We start from the raw sequence: 13,400 nt of genomic DNA on the forward strand, positions 1-13,400 counted from the left end.
TGAGGTTCCCCGAAAATGTTCTGCCTCAAGACTTCAGCATAGAAATCATGCTGCAGTTTCTACTCTGCTGGTCTGTCTTACGGATTTTGGATTCAGAAATGCATCATCAAATCTTACATGAATTTCTATCCTGTTGGCCTACCTTGCAGATTACAGACTTGTTGACTTCCACAATTGCATGGTCCTGTGACCTAATTCCTTAAAGAAATCAGTTTCTCTCAATAGATTAGATATAGATGATATAGATATAGATTTAGATAGATGATAGATATAGATACATAGAGATGATATAGGTATATAGATATAAATATAGGTATAGATATATAGATCCTATCTGTTCTTCTTGGGAGAACCCTGATACATGGGTCATGCTAATTTTGTCCTACACATATATTTCATAAAGATAATCATTTTACCCAAAGGGCAAATTATGAGGATGTATAGTGTGGTGTAAACCAATAACTATTAAAAAACTCAGTGGTTTTGTTCTCCCTACAGAGGAACTGGGATGGGAAAAAAAGAGTACAACAGGTAAACAAAGGGTTTTAAAAGTAACCTCAAACTCCAAAGTAAATGAAATCTTTCTCATCATCATTTCTTATCTCAACGAAAGCTTAAAATTAAACTTCAATGACTGAAAGAGAGTCTAATATATGAGATAGCTAAATTTGGTAAATATCAAGTATGACCAATACTCACACTATTAAGGAAAACTTCTGCCTTCAGCTACTTATTATGACTTCCACAATACTGGGGACTTATTTTGAATTGACATACATATCCAACTTGCTTTGATAAACAATTACAAAGATTAATTAGTTCTTGGGCACTTTATATTCTAGGTCTGTGACTTTTATAGCTAGTGTCATAGTGCAGTGGACTTGGACTAGGTTGCACTAACTGTGACAATGCCAAATATGTGTGTCTATGTGTTGCTTTGTGCTCCTTTTTGTGCATAGGCTGAGGTCAGCAATGACAACAGAGAAAGACAGCTAATTGTAAATGATGTATGAAATTAAAAAAAATATCTTTGGCCAGTGCATTCAGAAAATGGAGAATAGAGAGGAAATGCTGTGCAGAACTTCTCCTTAGTTTAGTTTGTTCATATCTTGATATACTGCCAAATCAAGAAGGGGAAGACCAAAACCCAGCAAATTTGGGTGCACTAAACTTTCCTTTATTGCATTCTAGTCCATCATATTCTTATTTGACTCTGTTCCTATACTTGTTTTAAAATATCTGACAGATGCTTTAGTTATGGAAATTAAAAACAATACTAAATATTGATGCTTACATTTCTGGAGACAAGAGGGGAAATAGAGTGCATGGAATTTTTTCCAGGTGCAATTAATTTCCTTTCAGAGAGGTCTTTCTCACTATTTTCTACCAAGCAACTGACATGTTGTATGTATGTCTACTAGTCCATATACCTCTGTTTTCTTATCTTCCATTCCTTTGTTTTTGTTATGATTAATGCTAATACAAAATATGTTAACTTCTTTTCTGTTGATTCATTAAACTGAGTGAAATAAGCAGTTTGTGGAGAGAAGAGAGTCAACCTGTTATTTCATTAAATCATGAGTATTCTTAGCCAAAAGTCAAGCCAGTATCTTTTGGGAGAGTGTATTTTCTGATAACGTAGAATAAGATAGTGATTAAGAGTTCCAAAACTGAAGCCATATTGCCAGGGTTTGAATTCTGGCTCCAAACCTTACTAACTGTATGTCCTTGATAAAATTATTTATACTTTCTATGCTTCCCCCTCATCCATAAAATTATCATATTCTAGTATTTACACTCTTATTGTGAAAATTATTATTTTGAAGATTAAATGAGATGAGATAAAGGTAACACTTTTTGGAGAATGCCTGACCAGTTAAAAGAACGAAATCATATGTGGTATTCTTTTTTTTCTCCCTCCTCCCAGCTTTATTCAGGTATAATTTACATGTGAAATAGTAATATATTTTACGTGTACAGTGTGATGATTTGATATATGTATACATGGTGAAATTATAACCACAATAAAGTTAATTAACACATCTACTACTCACATTGTGTGTGTGTGTGTGTGATAATGCTTAACATGTGTTCTCAACAAATTTCAAGTATATAATACAGTGTTCTTAATTATAATCACCATGTTGTACATTAGATTATCAAAACTTATTTATCTTATAACTGAAAGTTTTTATCCTTTGACTAACACATCCTCATTTCTTCCACATCCAGCTCCTGGCAACCGCCATTATATTTTGTTTTTATGAGTTCAACATTTTTTTCCTCATTACTATTATTATTATCCTTTCCTATTAGAACCTTGGGAAGTATCAACCATAGCAAAGAATATAGGCCCATGAAATGGGAACTTTTTTTAAAGAAAAAAATTATGCTTATTTTTGAGAGAGAGACAGAGAGACAGAGCATGAATGAGAAGGGTCCGAGAGAGAGGGAGATACAGAATCTGAAGCAGGCTCCAGGCTTTAAGCTGTCAGCACAGAGCCCAAATCGGGGCTCAAACTCACAAATGAGATCATGAGATCTCATGAGATCATGACCTGAGTCAAGGTCAGATATTTAAGCATCTGAACCACCTAGGCACCCCAAAGTGGGAACTCTGAAAACTTTATGTGGTTACAATAGGTATATTAGTTGAAGGTTGATAACATTAGATATTTTACTTTTTTTCTGAATTATAGAGAATGTGATTATAATTTTAATTTTACTATGGATTGTTATATTTAACCCTTTTGTGACTTTCTGAATGTAATAATATTGCTTCAAAGACATATGACAGAAGCTGAGATTGGATAGTTCTGAAATCTATAAAAATTGAAATATTATGTACTAAGCAAAACCAGATTGTTTGATCAAATCCCAGGACTTTATTTTGTTTTTTTTTATTTTGTTGATTTTTAAAAAATGTTTTTACTTTTGAGAGAGGGAGACAGAGTGAGAGCAGGGGAGGGGCAGAGATAGAGGGAAACACAGAATATGAAGCAAGCTCCAGGCTCTGAGCTCTCAGCACAGAGCCAGATGCAGGGCTCAAACTCAAGAACTGCGAGATCATAACCTGAGCCATAGTCAGATGCTTAACCAACTGAGCTACCCAGGCAACCCCTCATTAAATCCCAGGACTTTTAAATTAAGGGGCATGATTTGGAAAACTCAGTAGTCTTATTTCATAGTGTTAAACTCATGAAATGTATTATCCAAAGAGAATTCACAGAATAAAAACACATATTTGTTGTAAAATGTTTAGTAAATTTATAGATTTTAAAGATCTAATGACATCTCAAAATAACTAGAATGAAATCAGAATATAAGTTATCTCACAACATGACTAGCTGGAGCATTCAGGCCAGAATCTTAATGAACAATGATGAAGACCCAGTATGTACATAGTGAATATCATATTTTCAAAAGCTTACAAATTTTCTGAATTTTCCAAGTTATTACAATGCTTTCAGTAAGATGACAACTAGCTTTTTTGTAAATAGATACAACAATGTATATATAGACACTGCCAAAGCCTTCCATTTTCTTTTATAGATGAGATTATGCTGCATATAATCTGAAATATAATTGTTCTTCAAAGATGTGCATCTTTAAACAGTGTTCTGAGGATCTAGGAAGAACTAGGGAATAGAAATGTTAACCAATATAGATCACTTCTACATGATAAGATAATTTTATTCACTTATTTATTTATTTTTAAAATTTATTTTAATTCTAGTCAGTTAACATACAGAGTTACATTAGTTTCAGTTTTATAATATAGTGATTCAGCAATTCTATACATTACTAAGTGCTCATCAAGATATGTGTACTCTTAATCCCCACCCCCTACTTCAACCATCTCTCAATCCCCCTCCCCTCTGGTGACCATCATTTTGTTCTCTATTAGTCAAGAGTCTGTTTCTTGGTTTGTATCCCTCCCTCTCCCTTTCTTTTTAATCTTTGCTCATTTGTTTTGTTTCTTAAATTCCACATATGAGTGAAATCATATAGCTTTGTCTCTGACTAACTTATTTCACTTAGCATTATACTATCTGTCTCCATCTACATCATTGCAAATGGCAAGATTTCATTCTTTTAAAGGGCTGAATCACATCTGTGTTATCTATTCATCTATTAATGGACACTTGGTCTGCTTCCGTAATTTGGCTATTGTGAATATTGCTGTTATAAACATCGGGATGCATATATCCCTTTGAATTCATATTTTTGTACTTTTTTGGTAAATGCCCAGTAGTGTGATAACTGGATAATAGGTACTTCTGGTTTTAACTTTTCGAGGAATTTCCATGCTGTTTTCCAGAGTGGCTGTACCAGTTTGCATTACCACCAACAGTGTAAGAGGGTTCCCTTTTCTCCACATCCTCACCAACACCTGTTGTTTCTTGTGTTGTTGATTTGAGCCATTATGATAGGTGTGAAGTGATATTAATTGCAGTTTTAATTTGCACTTCTCAAATAATGACTGGTTGAACATCTTTTCATGTGTCTGTTGGCCATCTGGATGTCTTCTTTTGAGAAATATCTGTTCCTTTCTTCCACCTATTTTTAAATTGGATTATTTGTTTTATGGGTGTTGAATTGTTTTTTAGAAAGAGGTTTTCTTTTTTTAATTTAAATCCAATGTAGTTAACATATAATATAATAATGATTTTAAGAGTAGAATTTAGTGATTCACCACTTAATATATAAGACCCAGTGCAATGCAATCCCAATCAAAATTGCACCAGCATTCTTCTTGAAGCCAGAACAAGCAATCCTAAAATTTGCATGGAACCACAAAAGGCCCCGAATAGCCAAAGGAATTTTGAAGAAGAAGACCAAAGCAGAAGGCATCACAATCCCAGACTTTAGCCTCTACTACAAAGCTGTCATCATCAAGACAGCATGGTATTGGCACAAAAAGAGACACATAGACCAATGGAATAGAATAGAAACCCCAGAACTAGATCCACAAACGTATGGCCAACTAATCTTTGACAAAGCAGGAAAGAATATCCAATGGAAACAAGTCTCTTTAACAAATGGTGCTGGGAGAACTGGACAGCAACATGCAGAAGGATGAAACTAGACCACTTACACCATTCACAAAAACGAACTCAAAATGGATAAAGGACCTGAATGTGATACAGGAAACCATCAAAACCCTAGAGGAGAAAACAGGGAAAAACCTCTCTGACCTCAGCCACAGCAATTTCTTACTTGACACATCCCCAAAGACAAGCGAATTAAGAGCAAAAATGAACTATTGGGACCTCATCAAGATAAAAAGCTTCTGCACAGCAAAGGAAACAACCAACAAAACTAAAAGGCAACCAACGGAATGGGAAAAGATATTTGCAAATGACATATCGGACAAAGGGCTAGTATCCAAAATCTATAAAGAGCTCACCAAGCTCCATACCTGAAAAACAAATAATCCAGTGAAGAAATGGGAAGAAAACATGAATAGACACTTCTCTAAAGAAGACATCCAGATGGCCAACAGGCACATAAAAGGATGCTCAATGTCGCCACTAATCAGGGAAATACAAATCAAAACCACACTCAGATATCACCTCACGCCAGTCAGAGTGGCTAAAATGAACAAAACAGGAGGCTATAGATGCTGCCGAGGATGTGGAGAAACGGGAACCTTCTTGCACTGTTGGTGGGAATGCAAACTGGTGCAGTCGCTCTGGAAAACAGTGTGGAGGTTCCTCAAAAAATTAAAAATAGACCTACCCTATGATCTAGTAGTAGTGCTGCTAGGAATTTACCCAAGGGATACAGGAGTACTGATGCACAGGGACACTTGTACCCCAATGTTTATAGCAGCACTTTCAACAATAGCTAAATTATGGAAAGAGCCTAAATATGCCTCAACTGACGAATGGATAAAGAAATTGTGGCTTATACACACAATGGGATACTACATGACAATGAGAAAGAATGAAATATGGCCTTCTGTAACAATATGGATGGAACTGGAGAGTGTTATGCTAAGTAAAATAAGTCATACAGAGAAGGACAGATTCCATATGTTTTCATTCCTATGTGGATCCTAAGAAACTTAACAGAAGACCATGGGGGAAGGGAAGAAAAAAAATGGTTAGAGAGGGAGGGAGCCAAAACATAAGAGACTTCTAAAAACAGAATAAACGGAGGGTTGATGGGGGGTGGGAGGGCGGGGTGGGTGGGTGATGGGTATTAAGGAGGGCACCTGTTGGGATGAGCACTGAGTGTTGTATGGAAACCAATTTGACAATAAATTTCATTAAAAAAAGAAAAGACCCAGTGCACACTCCAACAAGGTGATGGGCATTAACGTGGGTGTTGAATTTTACAAATTCTTTATATATTTTGGATACTAACCCTTTATCAGATATATAATTTGCAAATATCTTCTCTCATTTCATAGGTTGCCATTTAGTTTTGTTCATTGTTTCCTTTACTGGACCGAAGCTTTTTATTTTGATGTAGTCCCAATAGTTTATTTTTCCTTTTATTTCTCTTGTCTCATGAGACATATCTAGAAAGATATTGCTATGGTCAATATCAGAGACATTACTGTCTATGCTCTCTTCCAGGATTTTTATGGTTTTATTTCTCACATTTAGGTTTTTAATCCATTTTGAGTTTATTTTTGTGTATAGTGTAAGAAAGTGGTCCAGTTTCATTCCTTTGCATGCTGCTTTCCAGTTTTCCCAGCACCACTTGTTGAAGAGACTGTTTTTTCCCCATTGGTTATTCTTTCCTGTTTTGTAATTGGCCATATAATTGTGGGTTTATTTCTGGGTTTTCTATTCTGTTCCATTGATCTGTGTGTCTGTTTGTGCCAGTACCATCCTACTTTGATTATTGCAGCTTTGTTACATAACTTAAGTCCAGAATTGTGATACCTCCAGCCATGCTTCTTTTTTCAAGGTTGCTTTCCCTATTCAGTGTCTTTCACTATTCAGTGTCTTGTGGTTCTGTATAATTTTTGGGTTTTTCTGTTCTTGTTCTGTAAAAACTTCTGTTGGTGTTTTGATAGGCATTACATAAAATCTATAGATTACTTTGAAAAGTGTAGACATTTTAAAAAAGGGTTTATTTATTTATTTTGAGAAAGAGAGCACAAGCGGGGGGATGGGCAGAGAGAGAGAGGGACAGAGAGAGAATCCTAAGCAGGTTCCACACTGTCAGTGCAGAGACCCATGTAGGGCTCAAACTCATGAACCATGAGATCATGATCTGAGCCAAAATCAAGAGTCAGACCCTTATCCTAATGAGCCACCCGGGCACTCCCAAGAAGTATAGACATTTTAACAATATTTGTTCTTCCAACCCATAAGCATGGAATATCTTTTAATTTCTTTGTTTTGTCTTTAACTTCTTACATCATAAGAAAATTTTAAATGAAAATTTCAGGGAATTCTTAACATGTCAGAAGAATTTAATACAAAATTTCAAATATTTTCTTTTTAAAATGAATGTAAAATTTCCACTTGTTATTAAAGTTCATTTTCAAAAAAGTTACTTTAAGAATTGTATAACTATCACAATTTAAACAGTTCTTACTCACATAGATTATTTCTAATTTCATCATTATAAATCATGCATTATGTTAATATTTTTCAGACTTTTCTGCATTTTGTATCAGTTTCCTCAGGATAGATTGCAATAGGCATTATTGCTGGGTGAATAGATTTATATTTTGAATTCCTAAAAGGTGGGGCACCTGGGTGGCTCAGTTGGTTAAATGTCAGACTTTGGCTCAGGTCACGATTTCACAGTTCATGGGATCGAGCCCCCCGTGGGGCTCTTAGCTTAGAGCCTGGAGCTGGTTTCAGGTTCTGTGTCTCCCTCTCTCCCTGCCTCTCCCCTGATCACTGCCTGTCTCTCTTTCTCTCAACATAGTAAATAAACATTTAAAAAATTAAAAATAAAGAAAAGTAAATAAATTCTTAAAAGGTTATATTTCACAAGCAGTTTTACTTTCTCCATGCTCTCACTACCACCAAAACTGAATTTTATCTTTTTAAAGCCCATGACAAATGTAGCAGTTTTAAGGACCAACGTGTTCTGTGACATTTGACTTGTTTCATTCTAAGAACTCAAGATAAAATAGTAGAAAAAATAAAATCATAGAAAACTGTATATAGGTTAGCACTCTTTGGGTTGCAGTTAAACCACCTGAGTTACCTTAAGCAAGAATATAATTTATTGTAAAGAAATATGACTTCACAAGGAATCCAAGGACGGAAGGAAATAAGAAAGGAACTAAAACCATGGATGCTATTATTTTTTCTATTCCATTGTCTTTCTCCTCAGAGCAACTTTGTTTCTTCAGTTTTCATGACAGAATTTATATGTTAAAGGTACAAAACCTGAAGAGAAACTTGGATTGTTTTCTCAGATGCAGTTACAAATATCTGGAGTAGTGTCTCTGATTAGTCCAGCTTACATCAGATGATATCCATACATAATTTTGTCATTCTGAAAACATGGTTGAAGTATGGAATATTCTTAAAAAATTAGTATGTGGCCAGATAATCCAATAAATTTCCAATACAAAAAATCAATGATGGGGGTACCTAGTAGATTTAGAATGCCAGTTATCCTCAAGATGTCTGGGTGGCTCAGTCAGTTAAGCATCCAACTCTTGATTTCATCTCAAGTCATGATCTCACATTCAAGTGATTAAGTCCTGCATTGATTCTTGCATCAAGCTCCCTGTGGATCCCTGCAAAGGGTGCCTCACTGGGCATGGAGGCTGCTTACAATTCTCTCTTTCCCTCTCCCTTTGCCCCTCCACCACTCATATTCTCTCTTAAAAAATAAAATAAAAATAATGAAAAAAAGATTTCCAGTTATCCTCAAAAGCTATGTTTTCAAAACTTCTTCTTCAATAATGTTTGAAGGTGACTTTGTCATGAATCTAAAACTTTCTATAACTGGAGAATCCTTTTCCAAACTTTTTGTCTTGAGTGTGAAGTGGTGATAAATTCTGGACTATGTATTCCAGCATTACATTAAATCTATCCTTTGGGTGTCAACCTTTAAATTTCACAGTTAAACCTCATGATGTTACAGTTTTTAAATAATTCATAGAAAGTTTTTTAGTAATTAAATGAGGCATGGATATATCTTTTGTAGCAGACATTGAAATAATCTTGGATTCTTTATATGAAAAGAATTATACTCCTTATCTACCATCTCTTTCCATTACACATCCAAAATATCATTTTACAGAAGAGAAACTGAGATTCAAAAATGTTAAATAGCTTTCTTCAAACCACACATATATTTAGAAGCAAAGTCAGGACTAGAATTGGGCACTTAACATATTTTCCAACATATCATAAAGTTTTTATAGCCCTTAGGAAGAAAAAGTGTTGTCTAAATATCAGGCATATTTTAACTAATCAATTGTTAGTAATTAATAAAGGCATATCAACAAAATTCAAGTTACAAAAGGTGTCAAATTAAAAGGAATTCTCAGATTAGAATGTATGCATCATGAATGATGAAATCTCTAGCTATCTTCCTGCCTTAGGCTCCCAGATCACTGGCAATCATGTTTTTACCCCCCCCCCCCAACATGGATAGAAAGAGCCTTCCATGAGAAACCTGACCTCTCTGAGAGGAAAGATCTAAAGACATTGATATCTAGAAATTACCAGTCATGTGAGGAAAGCCTCTATAGAAAATAGAGATCAAAAACACCATCACCATAGGGGGAAAAAAGAAACTTTAAAGAAATAAAGTATCTTAGGTTGGGATCTCTGGAAACAATTTGACATAGCAGTCTTCTGAAAGTGTTAATTGTGATGGTGCTTGCAAAAAAAGAGGATTTGTGTTATTCTACCTCAGCTACTATATAGGACAGAAACAGCTGGAGATTAGCTAAAGTCTAGTTTCATGGGGAGCAATGAAACATAAATTACACCATAGAGTTAGTCTCACCTTGGATCAATTGGCACATTTTTTTTGTATCCTTGTTCATCAATAATTGGAAACAGGCTGGCTGCTTGGAAGAGTCTATAACCTTCTGGGCAAGACCTTCCCATTTCTACTGAGGACAATCCTCTGAAGTGGAGACACCTGTGCGTCCTTAGTAGGAACCACTTATCTCAGCATCTAGGAAATTCCTGCATTAGTCAAGTGAGGGAGATGTTGGTGAGGCACCAATATCAGCTCATGTATAGAAATATTGAAAGAAAGAAAAAAATCTTCAGAGATTATCACTGCATCTTCAGAAAAAATAATAGAAGATATTACACCCATGAAAACAGAACAGAAAAGAGTTCATGAAAGTTTGGGGCACCTGGGTGGCTCAGTCAGTTGAGTATCTGACTCTTGATTTTGGCTTAGGTCATGATCTCGTGGTTGATGAGATCAAGCACTGCATTGATGCTGACAGCACAGAGACTGCTTGGGATTCTCTTTCTCCCTCTCTCTCTGCCCCCCCCCCACTCATTCTCTCTATCACTCTCTCTCTGAAAATAAACATTTAAAAAACCTAAATTTAAAGTTTATATATTCAAGTAGACGAATTCTTTCAGAAGTCAAACAAAATGATAAAGACATAGAAAATAAGAGTAAAAGAAAATAAAACTGGTAACCTTAAGAAGCCCTAAATCTCAATATAAGAGTCTCATTAAAAAAACAAAAACAAAAAAACAAAGAACAGAGGAAATGGAGAGGAAGATATCATCAAGTTGATGATTCAAGAAATTATTGAGGATAGTAATATTAGCTAACTTTTATATACCACTTACAATATGTCTGATGCAGTGATCTAAGAACTTTACATATATTAACTTGCTTACTAACAGCTGCAGTGTTTCAGGAAGCACCATGTTATCATTTCTATAATAATATGGAAGTAATGAAAATGAAGCATGAAGATATTATTATTGTTATTTTCCCAGAGGGGACATTCAGAACACTGGCAACAAAAAAGTTTATGTAAGACTCTAGACAAGAACCAAAAAAGTCACCTACAAAACAGAATTCAGAATTTTTAAATTATTTATTTATTTTTTATTTATCTATTTTTTAATATGAAATTTATTGTCAAATTGGTATCCATACAACACCCAGTACTCATCCCAACAGGTGCCCTCCTCAATGCCCATCACCCACTTTCTCCTCCCTCCTACCCCCCACCAATTCTCAGTTTATTCTCAGTTTTTAAGAGTCTCTTGTGGTTTGCTTCCTTCCCTCTCATTTTTTTCCTTCCCCTCCCCCATCGTCCTCTGTTTAGTTTCTCAGAATCCACAAAAGAGTGAAAACATATGGTATTTGTCTTTCTCTGTATGACTTATTTCACTTAGCATAACACTCTCCAGTTCCATCCACATTGCTACAAAAGGCCGTATTTCATTCTTTCTCATTGCCACATAGTATTCCATTGTGTATATAAACCACAATTTCTTTTATCCATTCATCAGTTGATGGACATTTAGGCTCTTTCCATAATTTGGCTATTGTTGAAAGTGTTGCTATAAACATTGGGGTGCAAGTGCCCCTATTCATCAACAGTCTTGTATCCCTTGTGTAAATGCCTAGCAATGCTATTGCTGGGTCATAGGGTAGATCTATTTTTTATTTTTTGAGGAACCTCCACACTGTCTTCCAGAGGGGCTGCACCAGTTTGCATTCCCACCAACAGTTCAAGGGGGTTCCTGTTTCTCTACATCCTCGCCAGCATCTATAGTCTCCTGATTTGTTCATTTTAACCACTCTGATTGGCGTGAGGTGATATCTCAGTGTGGTTTTGATTTGTATTTCCTTGATGAGGAGTGATTTTGAGCATCTTTTCATGTTGGCCATCTGGATATCTTCTTTAGAGAAGTGTCTATTCATGTTTTCTGCCCGTTTCTTCACTGGATTGTTTGTTTTTCAGGTCAGAATTTTTTCAGATCTCTTAACAAAATCCTGTAACTTGATAACAGTTGAGCAGTGCATTCAAAATCCTAATGTACAATGATTTTCAACCTAGAATTCTATACCAAGGCAAATAAAAATTAAGTGTAAAGGTAGAATGAAGATGTTTCCAGAAACACATATTAAGAGAATATTCCTTCCTCTGATCCCTTTGTCAAAGAGATATTAAGGCATCCACATTGGCAAGGAAGAAGTAAATCTTTCACTATTTGTAAATAACATAATACTATATATAGAAAACCCTAAAGATTCCATCAAAAAACTGTTAGAACTAGTAAACGTATTCAGTAAAGTTGCAGGATACAAAATCAGTGCACAGAAACCTGTCACATTTCTATACACCCATAATAAAGCAAGAGAAAGACAAATCAAGGAATCAATTCCATTTACAATTACACTAAAAGCAATAAGATTCCTGGGTATAAACCTAACCAAAGAGGTGAAATTATTCTGAAAACTGTAAAACACAGATGAAAGAAATTGAAAATGAAACAAAGAAGTGGAAAGACGTTCCATGCTCATGGATTGAAGTACAATTATTGTTAAAATGTCTATACTATCCAAAGCAAACTTCACATTTAATGAAATCCCTATCAAAATACTACCAGAAGTTTTAACAGATCAAGAACAAATAACCCTAAGATTTGTATGGAACCACCAAAGACCCAGAATAGCCAAAACAAACTTGAACAAGAAAAGCATTGCTGGAGGCATCACAATTCTGGACATTAAGTTATATTACAAAGCTGTGATCAAAACAGTATGCTACTGGTAAAAATAGTAAAATAGACACATAGATCAATGAAACAAGATAGAAAACCCAGAAATGCACCCAAAACTATGTGGTCAACTAATTTTCAATAAATTAGGGAAGAATGATCAATAGGGAAAAGACAGTCTCTTCAACATATGGTGTTGGGAAAACTGGAGGGTAACATGCAAAAGAATGAAACTGGGCCACTTTCTTACACCATACACAAAAATAAATTCAAAATGGATTAAAGACCTAAGTGTGAAACCTGAAAACATAAAAATTCTAGAAAAGAAGACAGACAGTAACTTTTTTGACATCAGCCATAGCCACTTCTTTCTGGATATTTCTCCTGAGGGAAGGGCAACAAAAGCAACCATAAACTACTGGTACTTTATCAAACCAAACGCTTCTGTACAATGAAGGAAACAATCAACAAAACTAAGAGGCAACCTAAGGAATGACAGAAGATATTTGCAAACGACATATCTGATAAAGGATTACTATGAAAAATCTATAAAGAACTTGTAAAAGTCAATATCCAAGAAACACATAATCCAATTTAAAATGGGCAGAAGACATGAACAGACATTTTTCCAAAGAAGACATGCAGATGGCCAATGGGCATAAGAAAATATGCTGAACATAACTCATCATCAGGAAAATGCAAATAAAAACCACAATGAGATATCACCTCACACCTGTCAGAATGACT

This window comes from Prionailurus viverrinus, chromosome X, assembly GCF_022837055.1.
Source record: "Prionailurus viverrinus isolate Anna chromosome X, UM_Priviv_1.0, whole genome shotgun sequence".
NCBI classification, from domain to species: domain Eukaryota; kingdom Metazoa; phylum Chordata; class Mammalia; order Carnivora; family Felidae; genus Prionailurus; species Prionailurus viverrinus.